The sequence below is a fragment of the Aphelocoma coerulescens genome, chromosome 8 (genome assembly GCF_041296385.1).
Source record: "Aphelocoma coerulescens isolate FSJ_1873_10779 chromosome 8, UR_Acoe_1.0, whole genome shotgun sequence".
Lineage (NCBI taxonomy): Eukaryota > Metazoa > Chordata > Aves > Passeriformes > Corvidae > Aphelocoma > Aphelocoma coerulescens.
Window position 1 is genome coordinate 1,786,541 of NC_091022.1, and position 18,363 is coordinate 1,804,903.

At 51.2% G+C, this 18,363-nt stretch overlaps 1 protein-coding gene across 1 annotated transcript in view; it reads left to right on the forward strand.

Annotated features, from left to right (window-relative positions):
• Positions 1–18,363, forward strand: part of SEC16B (SEC16 homolog B, endoplasmic reticulum export factor) — a 116,787-nt gene that overhangs the window by 50,643 nt on the left and 47,781 nt on the right. The window contains 2 exon segments of the mRNA XM_069022672.1: positions 11,111–11,217; positions 13,121–13,287. The gene's annotated coding sequence lies outside the window, so the exon portion shown is untranslated.

Genomic DNA, 18,363 nt, shown 5'->3' on the forward strand with positions numbered 1-18,363 from the left:
ACCCTGTGCTGATGTTCCCTCTGTGATGTTCCCGTCCTACCTGGGCTGTCCCGGAGCAACACCATTTCTCCTGAGTCCCTCCTGGAGAACTGTCATGTTCACCCATTAGTGTCAACTGATGGGACCTTCCTCTTGTTGTCAGGATTTGCTTTCCTCTGATAATGTTGAGACATGGGAGCTTCACCCTGGGGAGATACTTTCAAGCAAATGGGATTAATAATTTCTAGGTGGATGGGAACAGCTGAAGAAACATCACTTGGAAATGTGTGCAGATCAGGTAGTGAGAGCATCCTTGGCCTGGCATTAAAGTCAGCATTCCTGGCTTTGTACAGCAAAGTCATAATGGGTTGTTATTACAACCAGCAGTGTGAGGGAGACCCTTCTGCTGGAGGTCTCTCTGTGATGGGCGTGTGTGATTCTGATGGTGCCTGGTGTGATCCATGCAGTCAGTCTGGTGTCAGCCCTCTGATTTATAACCCTTACAGTGCTATGGAACCCACACTGCAGCGTCAGAGACCTCACCTCCCCTTCTCTGATACCTTGCTTGCTTTGCACTGGCAAATTTTAGGAGCAGCTCCTGTAGATTTGTGTAAGGTCAGATGCCTTTGCTTCTTCTTCCTCCTTCTTTCCAGTATGCCTGACCAGTGTGCATGAGAGGTTGATCTGCCCCAGGAAGATCTGTCTGTTCCCTGTTGGACATCACAATCCTTTTCCTTCTTTTCTCCTATCAGCCAGTCAAGGTTTGTGACAGGGGAATTCTCTGACTGCTGGACTGTGTTGGTGTTTGAGCATCACTGGGCTATGCAGGAGTTGCAGATGGGAGGGTGCCCCAGGTGCTTGATGCCTTGGTTTTCCCTGCTTGTCCGAATGTGGCATCTCAGGAGGATGTAGTGGGGGTTTGCTCCCCTTCCTCATCTGTATTCTCTCACCTGAAAGTAGATGTTCCAGCACAGGATTTGGTGTCAGTGCTGGCACGGCTCATGATACTGCACATGGCAGCAATTCCAAACTGTTCCAGCCCTGCAGCAAGCATCTCCTTCCTCTTTCCCTACCTTGCCCACATGTCTGCACAGGGCCATGGCCCTTCACCCTGTGGACAGCTCTGAGTCTGGACTGCTCTTTTTTGGCAGAACAGCAATCTGTGCTTAGGTCAGCTGTAAATTTAATCGAGCGGCACAAAGGATTTAGTGCACCTTGTGGATAACAATTGCCTTGGGCTGGACAAAAGAAACAGTCATGCCATTCCCTTTTCCTCTTCCTGTGATGGCTTAGGCTGTGGTTGTTTTTTTTCCCTTTTGTCTCCCACTCCACGACATAAAACTCAGATGTTATTTGCATCTCGGCGTGTCTCAAAACACTGTGGGGCTTCTTACCTAGCAGTGATGAATTCAGTGTATGCAGCATAGAACTGTGATTTCCCTCAGGGTCCTTTGTAGTAATAATTTCTGTAAATAAAGGCTGGAATCAGAATCTCTGTTGTAATAGGATTTTGTTTGTGCAAGGGCTAGTAGCCATGTCCCCCTGATGCTGCCCTATATTAGGATTGTGGGCTTTGACAGCTCTGTGTGGGATGGGAAGGGTGGGCTGACATAGAACACCCTTGAAGGGAGGGAGAGGAGTAGGACTCACCTATGGGAAGTGCTGGCAAATGTGTGGGCCAGAAACCCAGTGCTTATGGGCACCTTCTCTGTCTCTTGAATTGCTGGATCTTGCCAGACTGGTTTGTGTTCCTGACAGGGGGCTGGCTTTCTGCAAAGACCTCAGGGCCAAGGTGAAGTCCCCATCCTGCATAAGGTGCCAAAGCCTGTGAGTCTTGGAGGAGAGGGAGGAGTTGGAGAGGATAAGGTCTGAACAGGCTCCGGTGACCCTCGTGACTGCACTGCTCTGTGTGGAGGAGTGCTGCAAGCTCTTCATTCGTCTCTGGGCTCGCAGAACTCGCGATGCCGTGAGCCGGCAATGGCGGTGACCCGCATCCCAGAGCAGCTGCCCTTCCGAGAAGCTCACGTCCATAAAACACACACCATTGCTCAGAGAGCCGTTTGTCAGCCCCCTTGAATGAAGGGTGCAAGAAAACGGTGCCTTTAATTACACCTGCCTGGGAGAGAGGTGGGTGAGGAGAGTGTGCCATCGAGAGCCTCAGGGGCTGTTAGATTTTCTTCTCACCTGATCTATCAGTAAGAAGCGCATGGGGGAAGCACACACGTGTTCACACGTTCACTCTGCTACCCCTGCTGGGTGCAGTAACTCTTCCTGTGCTGGTGAAGGGATGTTGATGGAAACTTCTCTTCAGTGGGAGGGCCGGTGGCTGCACTGGAAGTGATGGGGACCTTTGTGCCTGGGCTGCTGCAGCACTGCAGAGCATCGTCACCACGGGATCCTGAGCAGCTGTGGGTGAATGCAGCATGCTTTGAACATACACGGCTCAGACATGTTGGTTAATTAAGATTTCTATTCTTGTGCTGGCTGTATCTCATCCTGAATTGGTCCTGTACCCAGGTTAAGTGGGCTCAGTACCACCTAGTGATGTGAAGCTGAACTGGAGCTGCACTACACTATGGAGATGAGAGGCTTTTCCTCAGGCAATGATGGCAAAGGATGTGTGCCAGCTTCGGTGTCAGCAGCAGAGAGTTGTGCTGTTCTCAAAAATAACCAGGTGCCAGAATTGTTTGTCACGTAGAAAGGTGTGCTGCCACTTCATCCCTCCCTAGCATCACCTGGAAGGCTCAAGTGTGCTCTGACAAAGCCTGCACACCATTCACAGTGTAATTAGCACCACAAGTCTTGCTAATTGCTGAGGGTTTTTTCTCTTCCCCCTCCCTTTCTCCAGCACAAAATTTCTCTAGTTATCTTGGGTTATCATCATGGTAGACAGCGTGCTAAGCCTGGATGCTCCTTCTGAGGGCTGGTGTCAGGAATAATTACTGCCATGGTAAGCTGATCAGCCCTTCCTTATTAGCTGCTGTTGTTGTTACTCGACATTGATTAGTAATTTGTAGCTGCCAGTGCTTTCCTCTGCCCTCAAAGCCGAGGGTTTGCTGGTGCTGCCGTGCTGTTCTACCAAGGCCAAATGAACATTTTCCCCCCTTGCCACCCACCCTGGAGCTTCCCTGTCTAGAGTGTGGTTTTTAAATCTCCAGCTGATGGCTGGGAGAGCAGCAGCAGCAGCCCTGTCTGAATGCTGACTTTGCATCTGAAAATTGCTGAGGGTCCCAGCGGCTGCAGTGGTGGAAGATCTTGTGGTGAGTGACCCAGTGGTGGGACAATGTTTGTAATTTCAGGCTGAGAGCTTCGCAGTGATGCCCTCAAGTCCTGCATCATCCTGCTGGTTGGAGAGGTCAGCAGAGATGCCACAATAAATATCAAATGGCTCCAGAGAGGTCTGTGATGTTTGTAGGTGGCTGCTCACGAGTGTTCATGTCTGGGCCAGAGAGCAGCAGTAAAGGTGGATTTTGGAGAATGAGGAGAATACACACCTGTAGCCTCTATCCTGTTAGGAGATGTTCAGGTTTGTTTTAAAGTAAGGCCATTTAGCAACTTGAAGCTGCAAATGCTGGGAGAAGAGGAGCTTCACAATCAAGACTTGGGGTCAGGGGTCCTCACTCACAGTGCTGACTCCCTCTGTGGTTGGGTCTGTCTCGTATGTCTTTCAGCTGCTCCTATCTGGCTCTGTGAGCCACATGCCACCTCTTGTTTGTCTGACCTGCTGGTCTGTGGACCAGCTGTGCCTGTCAAAGCAGGGTCAGAGAGCAGAAGGCAGGCTTGCAAGCCTGTGCTGGGGTGGAGAGGGAAGTTTGGGAAAGGAATATAAGAATGCAAGTGCCTTTTATGTGATCTGTGTCTCTTGTGTCAGCATGTTGCTGCCTCACATGTTGTCTCAGGACCTCAGCAGAGGATCTTTTGAGCATTTTGGGCTGTCCAACATGGTCCCTTGCAGAGTGACATCCCAGGAGCTGCTCTCCCATCATACACCTGCATGCAAACACTAATCTACCCTGGGCAAGCCCTCTGTGGAGGGGACATGGAGGAAGTCGTGGGCTGGCGTGGAGCAGAGCAGTATCCCCATCCATCTCGGTCCCCCGTCTGGGCCTGTCCGTCTGGCACAGCCGGTATAAATCACGCACGGGCAGCAGAGACGCCGGGGAACGCGCCTCCTCTCACCCCTACTCTGAATAGCATCCCTGTGATGCCAGGGGGGTGGCAGGGGGCAAAGCTTGATGTCACTTCTTGGCACTCTAAGAAGATGTTATTCAAAGAGCCGGTGACCTCTCCTGGCACGCAGAGCGCTGCCGGGGACCTCCAGCCCCGCGTCTGCGGCAAATCAAATGATGTGCTGTGGGAGAGGAGGGCTGGCACTCAGACATCCATCACCAGCCCGCTGACCGTGGAGGAGAGGAAGAGAGAGCTGCCAAGAAGCCTCCCCTCCATTGGTCCTCGGAGGCACTGGTAGCTTAAATCCTGGGGTGTCTTCTTACTTATCCATTAGTGGACACTAACCACAGCTCCCTGTGCAAGCACCTTAATGGCTGCCTCCTCTGGGCAAGCCCTAATTAAGACTGAGGAGTGGTTTCTTTTCAAAACCTGTGCCTCAAGTGTGTTTTTCTAGTTTCTCACCTTCCCAGATGAGATTTCCAGGGCTCAGGCTAGGTGATTTTTCTTTTCTTTAGTAGTTCCAGTGATTCACCCGTTTAAAAACGTGAGAGGACTGCAGGACACCTGATCAGGCTTCCTTTCTGATCACACATTCAGGGGATTTTATTATCTTTTCTTTTCCTCCCCAGAGAGCTCAAGCTCTGAGGTAGCTCAGGTAGAAACCTGCAAACCACAGAAATTAATCTTTGCTGACAAAAGCTTTCCGACTAAGCACTGGTCTGGATTTGAGGATGTGCTTGACGCTCCCAGGTGAGCTTGCAGAGGTGGAAGGAGCACTGGCATGTCCCACCACTGTGGCAGTGGATGGCAATAGGGTCTGCACTCACCGTGGGGCAGAGTTAGGGGGTCCAGGCTGCTCTCTGGGTGTGACAGTGACTGTGTAGTGCTGTTGCTGGGCATCTTGGAGGGTGAAGTGAAGCGCTAGACATCTGCATCTTGCTTGCCGGCTGCTCTGTAGGGCTGAGAGGTTTCTTCAGCTTGGAGGCTGCCTTCTCCAGCTCCTGTTCTCTGCTGGTACAATCCAGTCTACACCAGTGACTTCAGTGGGCCAGCCTTATTTTACCTACCATAAGGATGGTAGGTAAATTCAGCTGAATTCTCTGGCTCATCCTCTCCTCTGTGATCTACCCAGCTTCTCGTCCCGCTTTCCCCTGCTATGGAGGCCACCGTCTCAGCCACAGGAGCAATGCTGGGCCTTGGCTGCTGGTGCTTGGCCCACTGCAAAGGGTGGAGGCTGCTGTGCTCTCCCCTTTCCTGGTGCTTTGGGATAGGTGTGGTTTCTGCAGCACTGAATGCACCAGTGCAGGACACTGTGGGCAGCCCTGGAAGTGTCCCATGCATTCATTGCCTGAGCCGTGTTGGTCTGTGGAGGACCTGCCTCCCTCTGCTGACGAGGAGGTGCTGGTGATGTGCCACTCTGGTCTTGGGGGATAGAGGCAGCAGGGAGGGGCTGTTGACTCGGAGAGGAGCGTGGGCCAAAAAGTGTTATGGAGAATGTCTCTGCTGTGGAGTGTGGGCCTGATTTGAAGTGGTGTCTGCTGGGATCTGAGCCTACATTTACAGAGGAATTTGGGTGGTTGGCACTTTTCTTGTGTGCAGAAAGAGTTTGAGCTCCACGGCTGAGCCAGGTGCTTTCACAGCTATTTCCATTTCACGGGCACTGCAGTGGTGCCGTGCTGGTGTCTGTCCACAGGACCGTTCAGTCCCCTCAGCATGGTCTGCCCAAGGTGTAGAGAAGCTTCCCCAGCTCACATCTCTCCAAGCTTTCAAACACCCCACAGCAGAAGGGACAATCGTTAGCTCTGACCGAGTTCTCCCAAGGAGAAAAGAAAGACCCAAGGGTTGGAACATTCCTTAAAGCTCTCTGAGCAATGATGACTGAAATCTCCTGGAGTCTGGCCCAAACCTCAGGTCGCCTGTCCCTTCTGACAGCTCTCTTCCCCACGGGTGCCTGGGCAGCATGGAAATTCCTCCCAGGTTTTCCCAGCCCCTTTCCCAGGAAAGGCAGTGGGCCTCTAGATGGCAGTGTTTCTGTTCTGGAGCCCAGCAGCCGCTTCCCGGACGAGCTCCATGGATCCCTTTCGTGCCAGGCTCTGGAGAAGCTCCGCGATTAACGCCGGGCTGAAGTGGACAGCTTAGCCCCCCGCTGCCTCTTATCGCTTCCTCAGTGAAAGTGGCTTGAATCTTGTGACCTCGGGGGACCAGCGGTTTTAGCAGGCTGGACGGTAGTTTTCTGGCTGTCCTTCCCCTCCACATGATGAAATTGGCTCAGGACTGAGTGCTCGGACAATTGCCTGTTGGTCAAGGAGGTAGCAGGGCTTTTGAAGGTGGTGGGTGTCCTTTGCTGTGACAAAGCTCAGGCGTTTCCCCCGTGTGCTTGAGGATGCAGACAGGGGTTCTGCTCTTCCCAATGCATGTGGAGTCTGCCTCCGTGGAACTAGGGCCTTGTCTTTGGCTGGGGGAGAGCTGGGAGCTTAGGGAAGGGCAGTGTTGCTGGAGAGAGGACCGTAATTGCTCCTGCACACTTGTAGCTGTCACTTGCTGCCACGTCCTCCCTGCACCTGGCTCTGCTCAGTGCCTGAGTGATGGGGATGCTGGGCTCAGTACCCTTCTCCTTCCCCAGGGCTTCTGCTGGATGGAGACCACACCTCAGAGGCTGTGCCTGTGTTTATCTTCTCTGCTGGATGCCAGCGTGACAGGTATTTTCTTTGTCTATGGAAGTGTCAAGGGAGAAAGATGGAGGGAGCCTGAAGGCTGCTGTCCCTCACTGGCTGCACTTGATAGCTTTGCTTCAAGCTTGGTGCCAATCTCACTTGGCTTCTGACCACATTTTATCATGGACTCAACCCATTTGTGGTGAAGAAGAGGAGAGGAAGACCTAGAAAGCCAGGGATGTGTTCCTGCCCCGGGTGCTGTGAAATGCAGCACATATAGACTGGGGTCCTGTAACTCTTCCCTCTTACAGCCTCCTGGAAGCTGGCAACAAAACTCAGCCCCTTGCCGAGGTCCCCGGAGAGCTGAGCAGCGTGGAAGGCAAGTGCCATATTCAGCAAAGGTCTGGGCTGTTTGTACATGTTGTGGCTCCTTGGGGTTTTATGAATCTAAGTGTACCCTCATCTTGGGAGAATTAGGTTTACTCTGTGAACCAGAAATAGAGGCTGGACCCAGATCTTGCTTGAACTTGGCTAGTGTGGTGACAACAGCTGACCTGGGATATGGTGCAGTCTCCTCTTCAGCTAATTCCTACCACTTCCACTAAGGGAAGTGATGAGATGGGTGTGACAGCATTTCCTTCCTGTATGGAAGGATTGGAGGAGCAAGCTCTGCTCCTGAAGCTCTCCTCTTGTCCTTCATCCCCTCCCTCTCCCCTCTGCCTGCCTGGCCTGGCTCTCCCTGCCTCGCCCCTTGCCCAGGGCTGCTCATACTCCCCCCTCAGCACTGTGGAGGAGCCTGGAGATGCTCCTGACCAGGAATGATGCTGGTTCTGCAAAGTACAGAAGGGGTGCTGGATTTCAGGGGCTGCAGGAGATGCCAATTGTTTCCCAGCTCTGCCACAGCAGAGGAGAAATCATTCCTATCTCCCTGTGCATCGTTTCCCTCTGCATAAAACAGACAGTGATCCTTTTCTTGCCTCCTTGAGTTGATGCCAAAGGAGAGAGACTGGTTCCTCCTTGTTTTTCCCCCAGCACAGATAATAGTCTCTTTGGGGCTGGCGTGCTCGTGCCTGGGCTTTCCAATCCCCCAGGCGACCTTGGAGCCTGGCTTTCCAGGAGTGTGGCAGCACAGGTGAGCTGCCTGGCTGTCTCTCAGCCTCTCAAGGCCGTGTGACAGCTCGCTCCCAGCTCCAGCCTACACAGGAGCTTTCTCCGCCGGTCCTGCACCTGCAGCCTGGGAAAATGGCTCCAGTCATGCTGCAGCGGGCATGGACAATTGATTATAAGTGGCCATAGATTACCTGGAGCAATGCTATTAAATTTAATACACTTCTCCACCGGCTCTTGGGGCTCAGCCTTGGGTTGTGTTAGTGACATCTTGTTGCAAAGCATTTTGGGGACAGTGCTAGGGGCGGGAGGCAAAGAGATTTGACTGCAAAAAGAGGAGGAAGAAGATGAGTTTCTGTTGAGATTTATTTCCTGCCCTATAATTGCCCAGAAAAGCTGTGTAAACCCTCTCTGTTTGTGGAACAAATACTGGAAGAATTACTGCTCTGACCCTTTTTTTTCTTTTCTGCTGGACAATTGTCTGTGCCCTTGCTATTCTGAAGCCTCGATGTGCTGCTGGCAGATTTATGCCCTGTTGAAACCCACTTCTTATTGCCTCAGAGTTGATTGGAAGAAAGGAAACTTGCTTGCTGGAAAAATAAACCTGCTGCCATGTGCCCTGCATGCCAAGCTGGGGTTGAAGTTTAGAAGTCTTCTTTTCCATGTCAGCTCCTTGTCTTCTGTCACTGTGTCATCTTTGAAAGGTGAGGGACCAGCTCCAAAGAGGATCACCAATGGATTTAGGCAAGACTGAGATACCTAATGAGCAACCCACACTGTGATGGAGCGAGGCCACTCGCTTGAGGGAAGGGCTGTTCAGCCTGCAAGTCCTGCCCTGGCTTAACAAAAGCTTGTGGCAGATCCCCATGTGAGCACTGTCACAATGATTTGGCAGCTGCTAAATTTGGGAATAAATCCACCTTCCATGGCAGCAGCAGTAAATCAGATGAGGCATGTCCAGTGAGGGTTTGGAGTCCACTGCAAAAATGCACTCGGACTGTGTGTGGTTCAGAGCTTGCCTGTGCTGAGGACGAGTTGGTGCTCAAGCTCTCTGGAACAAACCTTGGAGTTTTAATCCTGTCCTGGGTGAGATCCCAGGAGTTTGTTAGTGCTTTTTGGGATCTTCGTCATTCTGCGAGCCTCTGATATTGGTGCTTAGAGCCCCTTTTTCCTCTGTCTCAACACAGAACTGATAGCCAGCAGGGCTGTATAGTAGCCAGACAGCCTAGAGAGAGGCTCTACAGCAAAGGCCACTTGGAGTCATTGATCCTCCCCTTGAATGCCACACAACAGCAGATGCCACTGGCAAACCTCAGCTCCTCGTAAGTGTTGGGTGGGTGTGAGGTCTATTGCTACCGGCCCAAGCAGGGGTGGTTCTGTCTGTAGGTTTTATTCTGGGTAATGCAGGATTCTTGTGGTAGCTAGTAAATGCCAGCCCTCATTAGGAAGCATATCATCTTGTGGGTGTGTTTCTCCTTGTAGTGGGGGCTACTGGTTTTTCACCGAGTGTCTGAGCCGAGACTCAGGCCTTTGTGTGTGTGTATTTGTGTATGTACCCGTGCACTTCCTCCTGCAGGTGACAGGGGAGCAGAGGGCGTGGGGATTGATCTGTGTGCCTGTGTGGGCAGCTCTGCCGAGGCTGTTTCTCAGCTGGAATCCCAGCACAGGGCTCTGCGGTATCAGCCGTGGCTTCCTTTTCGCCTTCTGTCACATTTGGAAGGAGGGAAGATGTAGCTGAGTCTTGCAATAGTAGGTCAAAACATACTGCAGCACTAAAGATCAGAGCAAAAGCTTTCTTGTACAAACACATGGTTTTATTCATGCTGTTATTTTCTTTTCAAATACTTACTTGCCTTTACAGAGCAGCTTTCAGCCCCAGGGAAAGCAAGTGTCTCTGGGAGGGAAGCTGGGCTAGTGACTGGAGTGGGTGTCAGTTGTGGAAAATAGGCAGTCTGGACTCTTATTCCTGATTCTGCTCTGGTTCCTGTCCTCCAGATCTCTGCGAAGAGCTGAAGAAATGAAGAGCAGGGGCTGTCACTGCATGTGTACGTGGCACACAGCATGGTGGCACCCCCAGAGCACCCTGGGCACAGCAAGAAATGCCAGTCATGCTTGCAGCTGTTTCTGGCTGGGTAGCAGCCTGGTTAGGGTGCAGCCTGGTTAGGGTGCTGGAACGAGCTCTTCTGCCCAGGCAAAGCTCTGCCTGGGATTCTTCAACGTCCAGACATGCAGACAGCTTATTTTTAAGGTCTCGTTTGAAAGATGTCAGCTCCCCCTCCCTACTCTTCCCCAGGCAGCGAGAGCAGAAAACTAAATTTATCTGCATTGGGACAGAGAGAGCTGGAGTAAACCAGCCAGGCACTGCTCCAGATCTGCTGGGTGGAACATCTGGCACAGAGCTGTCTGTCTGTCCGAGCCAGAGGTGCCGGGGTGCAGCTGATGCTGGGCTGGCTGTGACACCTGCACGGCGTTTTCCATTCCTGTCCCTGGGGTTCAGAATTTGCTGGAAAGTTTGCCTTGTTGGGGTGATGTTTTATCAGTCTCTGGGTTAATATATTTCTTCTGTCGGTGAGGCAAAGCAGTCCCACTGCTTGTTGGGAGACAGATGAGGAACTAGGAACTAGACAGATGAGGAACACTCCTTGCCTTGCTTCCCAAGACCTTGTGAGAGCCCCAGGGTGGAAACAGCGCTGGAGAAGAGGTGAAGCCCTTGTTGCTCAGGAACTTTTGAATATCCTGGAGTTAGTGCATAGGAATGAAGGACTCAAATATTTCAATTTGAGGGCAGCTGCCCACAGGTCCCTTTCTGGGGTCATTCTTGATTGGGGGAAGGAAACACAGGGCAGATGTTTGAATGGGTGTGTGCTGCACACTGCTGTGTGCCTGAGGTAAAGAAGAGGCTCTTCACTGTGTTCCTTCCTGGGGCTGTCTGGGGGCATGGGCAGGTGGAGAATCAGTGGGATCTGTTTTTTCTTTTCCCTTTCCTAAAGCTGGAGCATCCTTCTCTGTCAGGCTGCTGCTAATGAGTTAGTTAAACAGCATCTCCTTACTGGAAACTCTTTTCAGTCCAATTAAGATCTTGCAACATGTCAGTTGTGACAATAAAAGTGAATTAAGGCTCATTTCTCCTTTTTTACGATGTTTTTTAGAAGATGGGAATGCTCATTTAGAGGAGCTAATCATGGTTATTTATTTGTCAGTGGTACCAAGAAGCCCCTGCTCAGGCTGGAGACCCAGTGCCAGATGCTGTGTGTGCTCGTGGAAGGGGTGGGAGCCAGCCCTGGAGAACCCCACGGGAAGAGCCCAGGTGAGGTTGGGAGACTCTTCTGGCCACTTAGCCCCAGCTGCAGGACTTGCTGCTGCTTGGAGATGCTGTGAGAGCCGCTGGAGTCAAAGAAGGCAAGAGGAGAATGTATAATTCATCTTCCATCTCAAGCTGCTTTGGTTCAATGGCTTGGCCAAGACTTAAAGCAAGCTCTTCCAGGAGTTGGGCTGCTAGTGAAGATGCTTTCCAGCCCAGCTAACAGGGAAAAGGAGTTCTTTTATTGCTGTGAGGAACTCAGGCAGGTGAGTGTAATAGAAGAGGCCTGTAGGAAGGTTCAGTGCTTCACCTTGTTTTCAAGGGGAGCTTTTTTGTGCTTCTCAAACTCTTAACGAATAAGATTAAAAGATCCAGTAATCAAGAGCAGAAGTCCAAGGACATGGAGACACAGAGACTGAGAAGTAGGCCAGGAAGGAGAAAGCCAAACTAACGACCCTCCCCTGCTGTCTGTCCTGCAGAGAACCAAGAACAGTCAATCCTCAGTGCCTCTCCCTGCGAGGGTGCTGGAGGAAGGGGGTGAGGGCCTGGCCCCTCGCCCCGAGGCTGCCACGTGGGGAGGGGCAGAATTTACTGAAGGCAAAGGCATTGAGCACGAGACAAATTGTCCTGTGGGCTACTGCAGTCTCATGCTGGCATCAGTAGTGACTGAGCCTGTGTTTTGGGCTTCCAGATGTCTGTCTGTCAGTCTCTGCTCCTGCCTGGCTTGTGGGCTTCTTCCTCAGGACTTTTTGCTTTGTGCTGTTATGCTTATGGGCATCATCCAGACTCTGGGTCCATCCTTGGTGCCAGCCTCACATGAACATGGGTTGGGGCTGTGGAGGCTGTTGTGTGGAGGACAGAAACCGGCGGCTTTGAAGATCATACTAGATATGAGAATGGAGAAAGCTGAGCTAAATGAGGCTGCAGGATGTGCTGACATGCTCCCAATTCCCTCGTCAGGATTGCCAGGCTGGGTGAGCCAGCAGCAGCCCGTGGGGAACTGAGACTTCCAGGCTGGGCTCCTGCTTGTGGCCACATGAGTACAATACACTGGGGCTCTTCCCCGTCCATGAACCCATCCTGCTGTCTCGTAGCAGGCTGAATCTCTGTCTGTATTCGTGTAAAAACATCGTTCTTCTTCTTTCAGTCCTGCAGCTGTTGATGTTTTGAAGTTAAGAAAACATTTAAATGATTAAAAAAAAAATACCCAGCCTAGGTTTATCAAGGGAACTTCTAATGAGGAGAAGGGGAGGGGGAACAGACCCAGGAAGGGCAGCAGAGACTAACAGCCTGGCACAGCACTTGTCATCTTGACAACACAGTAAGTTTCAAACCGGGCTCGCTCCTGACGTTTGCCTGGAGGTGTATTTAACTAGTGCGGGAGACACTGGAGCAGAAACGTGCACCTTTGAGCCCAAGGAAGCCTCCACGGGGGTTAGCCGGGTTTGGGAAGGGGGGAGATGGGCTCCAAATGGAAATGTGCTCCTTCCCTGCCTGCCTGTCTGCGTGTAGCCAGACTGCAAGGCTGTGCTCGCAGCTTGGTGAGAGAGGATGCTAATGAAGCGTGAACCGGCTGCACTCAGTGGCGGCTCCGTGCTCTCTGCCACCAGCCCACCTCTTCCTTTCATTCCTTCTCTGTCTGCACCTTGTGTTTGACGGATGGAAGCGCGGGCTCCTCTTGGAAGCGGGAGGGATGACAAACAAACAGGGTGGGAGTTCAAATTTAGCTAGGCTAAATTGTCAGAGGACACACAAGGCTCTTCTAGGAGAGATTTGCAGCCTTTGGGACTGGTGGGAGATCCTGGGCTTTGCAGGTTCAGTGGGGTGCAAAGAAGGGTCTTTCAGTGGCTCTGTGCTGTGTCCAGAGGTCTTTTACTGTAGCTTTTTGTTTGTTTTTTTATTCTTTCAGGCCGTGACTTGGAGTGCTCTGTGCTCCAGGGCTGCTGCTCCTCTGTATGGGGTTCCAAGCCCTCAACCCTTCTTACTCCAGAACTTCGAAAGTGCACCTCCCACCTCCCTCAAATGCCTTTCAGCTCTCCCTGCTGCAGCAGGACCTGCTCCATCTCTCCTGTCCAGGTATTCCTGCCCTCTTCCCCACAGCCCCTGGCTCTTTCCTCCCCTTCTTTCCCCCATCCTTCCCTGTTTTAGTCAGGCCTTTGCTCACTTTCGGTCCCCAAGCCCTATGCTTTGGGATTTCAGAAACGAAGACTGAACTGTACTTCCAGAAATCCTAAGATGGTGCCTACAGCCCACAGGCTTGTGTTGAATCTGCATTGCCTGCATGTGGGAGTGAAAAGCATCATCTCCTCAAACATGCCTGCAACCAAAATCATTGAATTGTTAAGGCTGGAAAAGACCTCTAAGATCATTGATCTGGCTGGTTACCCAGCACTGCTGTGTTCACCTCTAAACCACATCCCCAAAACAGTCTAGGCAGCCACAGGAGAGCAGGATGCTTTCTTCCTGGTCCTGTGTTGTGAGAAGGTTCTGTGACAGAGCTTAAGGCTGATACATTGACACTGGCTGCTGCAAAGGGATGTGATTGGTTTTTTTATAGTGAGTGACTTTTTGGCATTTCTGAGAAGCAAACTCCCGACTGGGAGGCAGAACGAGCTGGGCATGTGAGATGGGAGTCGTGCCATGAGCCAGAGCATCTGCTCTATTGGAGGGTCTGAACTGTCCTCCTGTTGCTTTCTTCACATCCTCAGGCATCTCATGGCACCTCACTGTGTGCAAAGAAACATCTGGAAGGGTGCAAATGCCAGTCTGTGTTTGTACTGCCCCTCTGGAACAAAGCCAGCCACATCCCAGCATCGGCTGTAACAGGAAGAGATGGAAACACAGTGTTAGACACTGGAGTGGGGGCCCTGCCTGGGAGCCTTGCCTGGAAATGGTTGTCTGTGGCAGAATGGGGAGTGGGCTAAAATCAGGGATGTTAGTCCGTGCTCTCTCTTGCAGCTGTATGGTTTTATCTTCCTTTCTAGATTGGCTTTAAGATATGGGAAAGCGTTGAGATTCTTCCCATAGGAGAGATTTGCTGAGGTCCTTAGCTGGTACAAATCAATCAAGCTCTAACTCACAAAGCACCCTATAGGGACACAACTTCGATAGGAACCTTCCCTCTGAAGTTTGATGTGATTTCCTTTTCTTCCAGCCACAGATTTTCCTCTTTTCATTGCAGAAATAAAAGCTGTGACAAAGCCTGGCGTAGCCCCAGAGCTGATCCCCACCTCCCTTGTCCCAGCCTTCATGCCCTCCATCAGAAAACTGTGAGTCATCACCTCTTGGCTCCACCAGCTTTGTAATGTTTTTTTTTTCTCCTCCTCGTTCCCCCATCCCAGCTGGGGTAAAGAAGCAAGAAAGCAAATAGGAATAAATACCTCCAGCCATAAAAGCGAGATAAATCAATACCTCTTCTCTGAAGCCAGAGATGCTTAATAGGCAAGGATCACTGCCAGATTGTAAAAAATGTGTTTAGTGTGCGACTGGGGCAAGTTTAACCCTTGGACATAAACAGCTGAGCAGCTTCTGTCACCTCTGAATTAAATAACTTTAACTGCAGAGGGCTGTGATTAATAGAGGCACCCCTGCTTGGGATGCAGCAGGTATTTGGTGCCTATGGATTGTCTGGGAGATTGGGATGGAGGACTTGTTGCCAGGTCCCTTCTGCAGGCCCAGTGGTGCTTTTTTTCCATGAGGGTATGGCTCTATTAGTGGATAAGGGAGCTCCTGGGCACTGGGCTGAGTTGGTGAGACTTCAGCTGCCTTTCCCAGGAATTAAGGACCTTTCCAGCTCTCTGTGCTGTATTTCTGTGGTGGGAAAGCAGAGGAGCAAAGCTTGGGTGAGGCAGTGATAGGACCTGAGGGAATGACATGAATCTGTGCCAGGGGAAGTTTAGTCTGGATAGTAGGAAAATGTACTTCACCCAGAGGGGGTTGGGCACTGGAACAGGCTCCCCAGGGCCATGATCACAGCCCCATAGCTGCCAGAGCTCAAGGAGCATTTGGATGTGCTCCTTGATTGTTGGGGATGTCCTGTGCAGGACCAGAGGGTTGAGCTTGATGACCCTTGTGGGTCCCTTCTAATTCAGAATATTCTGTGATTCATCAGGGTGACAAGACACAGCCAAGGCTGGTGTAACAGGGATTGTTGGAAGCCCCACTGAGATGTTGCTGGGGGAAATGTTAGCCCTGCTGTCAGCTGGAATGGTGAGACCATGTCAGGAATAATGGGGATACTGTGGCCAGTATCTGAAGTATCTGAAGACCAATGAGGTCAAGTGGGAGCAGGTATAAAGGAGCCCGCAGAGAAATTCGGGATCACGCAGACCCTGTCACACCCCGAGTTTGGCTTCACAAAATCAGTGCTAAGAGGTGATGCACTCTGGAAGAAGAACTGTTTAGAGAAAGCAGATGTTGACACAAGGACAGCTGGTTGTGGGCTATCCATGATCTTGGGAGACTGGCAACAAGCAGAAGGGCAGTGATCCCTTCCAGTGGTCCTGGAGCAGGGAAGCACTGGGACCAGTTTAAAGCGAAGCTAAGCAGGAGTGATTATTTGAAGTAACTCCAGCACTGCTCAGAGGTTGGATGTAGAGTTTCTTACAAGTCTTATTTATGATGGCATGTGTGCCTTTTGTTGGGGCTGGGAGCTCAAAGGTAGCCAAAGTATTTCAGGAGAGGATTAGGGTCAGTTTCCCACAAAGCCTTTGTGCACCTGGATAAACTCTTTGTTCTCCTGGCACACAGTCTCACACTCAGTTAAGTGCTGCCTGACACGCATATGTTTCCCTGAACTACAGCAGAAGCCTTTTGCTGAGGAGAGCCCCATGATGGAAGGTAGCTTGGTGTTCAGGAGCTGAGGGCATCTGACACAGCTCTGAAAGCCAGCTGGTTTCTGTGCAAAAGGAAGACAGGTTCTGCTGAGGTGATCCTGGAAACATTTGTGCTGTTGCGATGTTTATTTTCATGGGCAGAGGAAATTGCATCTCTTGTTAACATAGGCTCGCCACAGGTGTGGGAGTTAATTAAGTAGCAGTGGAACAGGCTATTCCAAATGGCCCTAATTTTGCTCTTCTCCCATGGAGGGTGTTGCTGTCAGTTGGGACAGAACAAACAGGCTGAGGTCATGGTTGGCATAAAGTGGGCAGGATTTGTCCCATCACTTGTGCCAGACCTTCTTTATGGGAAGAAAGGGAGAAACCTGGGTCTTACACACCAAAAAAGGGCTTTTGCTGACTTTTGGTGCATTGTCTCCACCTTGCTCTGCAATCTGTCAGGCAGCTCCTACTCCTCCCTGCCAGATTCCAGATGTTCCAGTTTGGACCCAAAAGTCCTTGTAGTTAGACCAGGTGGCATCACAGGTAGTTCTCCACACCTAAATCCACTTAAATAATTAAGGCCAGACAAGATTTCCAAGATCATCAAGTCCAACCATTAACCCAGCACTGGGGCTTTTTTCAGTCTCTTGATCCCTTCAAATATGAAGAAAGGTGGACAGCATTGCCTGTAAGGGCCTGTAAGGGCCTACTGCCTCCAGGACCCCAGTGTTTTGGATGAGGTGGTGTCCCGTGGACATCAAACATCTGTGTGGCTTTGTATGCATCATTCCTTGTCCATTCCTCCGCCTCCAAACGTGGGAGAAAATCTTCTTGGTGGTGCCTGCAGAGTTGTCTGTGAAAGTCCAGCCACGGAAGAGCGGGTGAATTGTTTTCCTGCCCAAAGCAAAGAAAGTGCTCCTGCTAGGATAATCAATCTTCCCGAGAGCTCCCCCAGCCGAAGGCGACCGCCCTGACTTTATGGAGTGTGGAGCATCTCCCCTGTAATGGCCACGAGTCCCCTCCCAGGCAGGAGCTCACCCGTGGGATGGGGAGTGTGTGTGTGTGTTTAAAGGTTGTAAAAGGCTCCGTGGAGGAAGGCTCTGGCTGTTACACGTGCTGACACGAGAGCTCCTGGCACTTCGGCTCCCTTGGTGGAAAATCACAGCGGCGGATAAATCCTGGAGAAATAAAAGGAACCCAATCGAATTAGCCCAGAACCGTGTGCAGGAGGTGGGAAATGTTTTCACAGTGTTTCATCCTCTCTTGCGGGTACTGAATCATTGAGGGTAATTTTTCAGCTCGGTGCGGTTCAAACCAGCCAAGGCTCCTTGTTGATTAATCCTAATGAGGGAGAGAGGCTCCTCTGTTGGTCTGACAGTACCACATTGCCCTTGTGTTCCCCAAAATGGTAAGGAAAGGCACTGGCAGTGGTTGTTTTGGGTGCCCTTTTCCTTCCTCCCTGCACTTTCTGATGCTGTGCCCAGGGTTTGAGGGAAGGATGCTCCCTAATGTCAGCCAGCATTGGGCTGGCTATGCTCTGCCTTGTTGGCTGCCCGGGGCAGGAGCCATCACCCAGGCTGGGATTTCTCAGGAGGCTGGGAAGTAGCTGCCAGGCCGGATGGGGGATGGGGGAAGGGAAAGACTCGGTTTCTTTTGGTATCTGCGGGTGGATTAAGTGGAGCGTTCCTTGTTAGCTAATTGAAACAGTCAAAATGTCAAATGAGGCATTTCAATAATAGTGATGTTAGGAGCTTTACGTTTTTATTTCCTTCCCTCTCTCCTTTGTCTCGTGCCTTCAAGACATGGGGACATAAGTCTGCCTTTACAGAAACCCTCTTAAAGAGGGGCTTCAGGGGGATGGGGCAAGGACCGAAGCTGTTTTAATCCCCTCCAATTCCAACATTATTGTGTTTCAGCAAATATTTTGCAAAAGGATTTTCAGGCTGAACTTCAAACAGGCAAATTCCTCACTTCAGTGACTCGGGGAGCTTTACAAATTTAGAAAAGAAAATGAAGATTGTTTTAGCTGACATTTAAACCTCTTCTCTTTTCCCAGCCTGTCAGGAAGCTTCATACACTTTGGGTCCGACGCTCTTTCCCTGAAGAAGAAAAGGATATTTATAGCTGGGTAGGGCCTTAAAGGGGAAATCTCCAGGCTGCAGTACCTGTCAGATGAAGTTACTTAAGGCCCCAGTAGGAACTGTCAACCTGGAACCCACTATAGGGAAGCAAAAGGGTGGTGGTCCAGCCCTGGGCCACACAGGATGGTCTAGCTCAGGTAATTTGGCCTAATTCCTGGAGGGTGAAGGCAGGCTTGGCTGGAGTGTGGTGT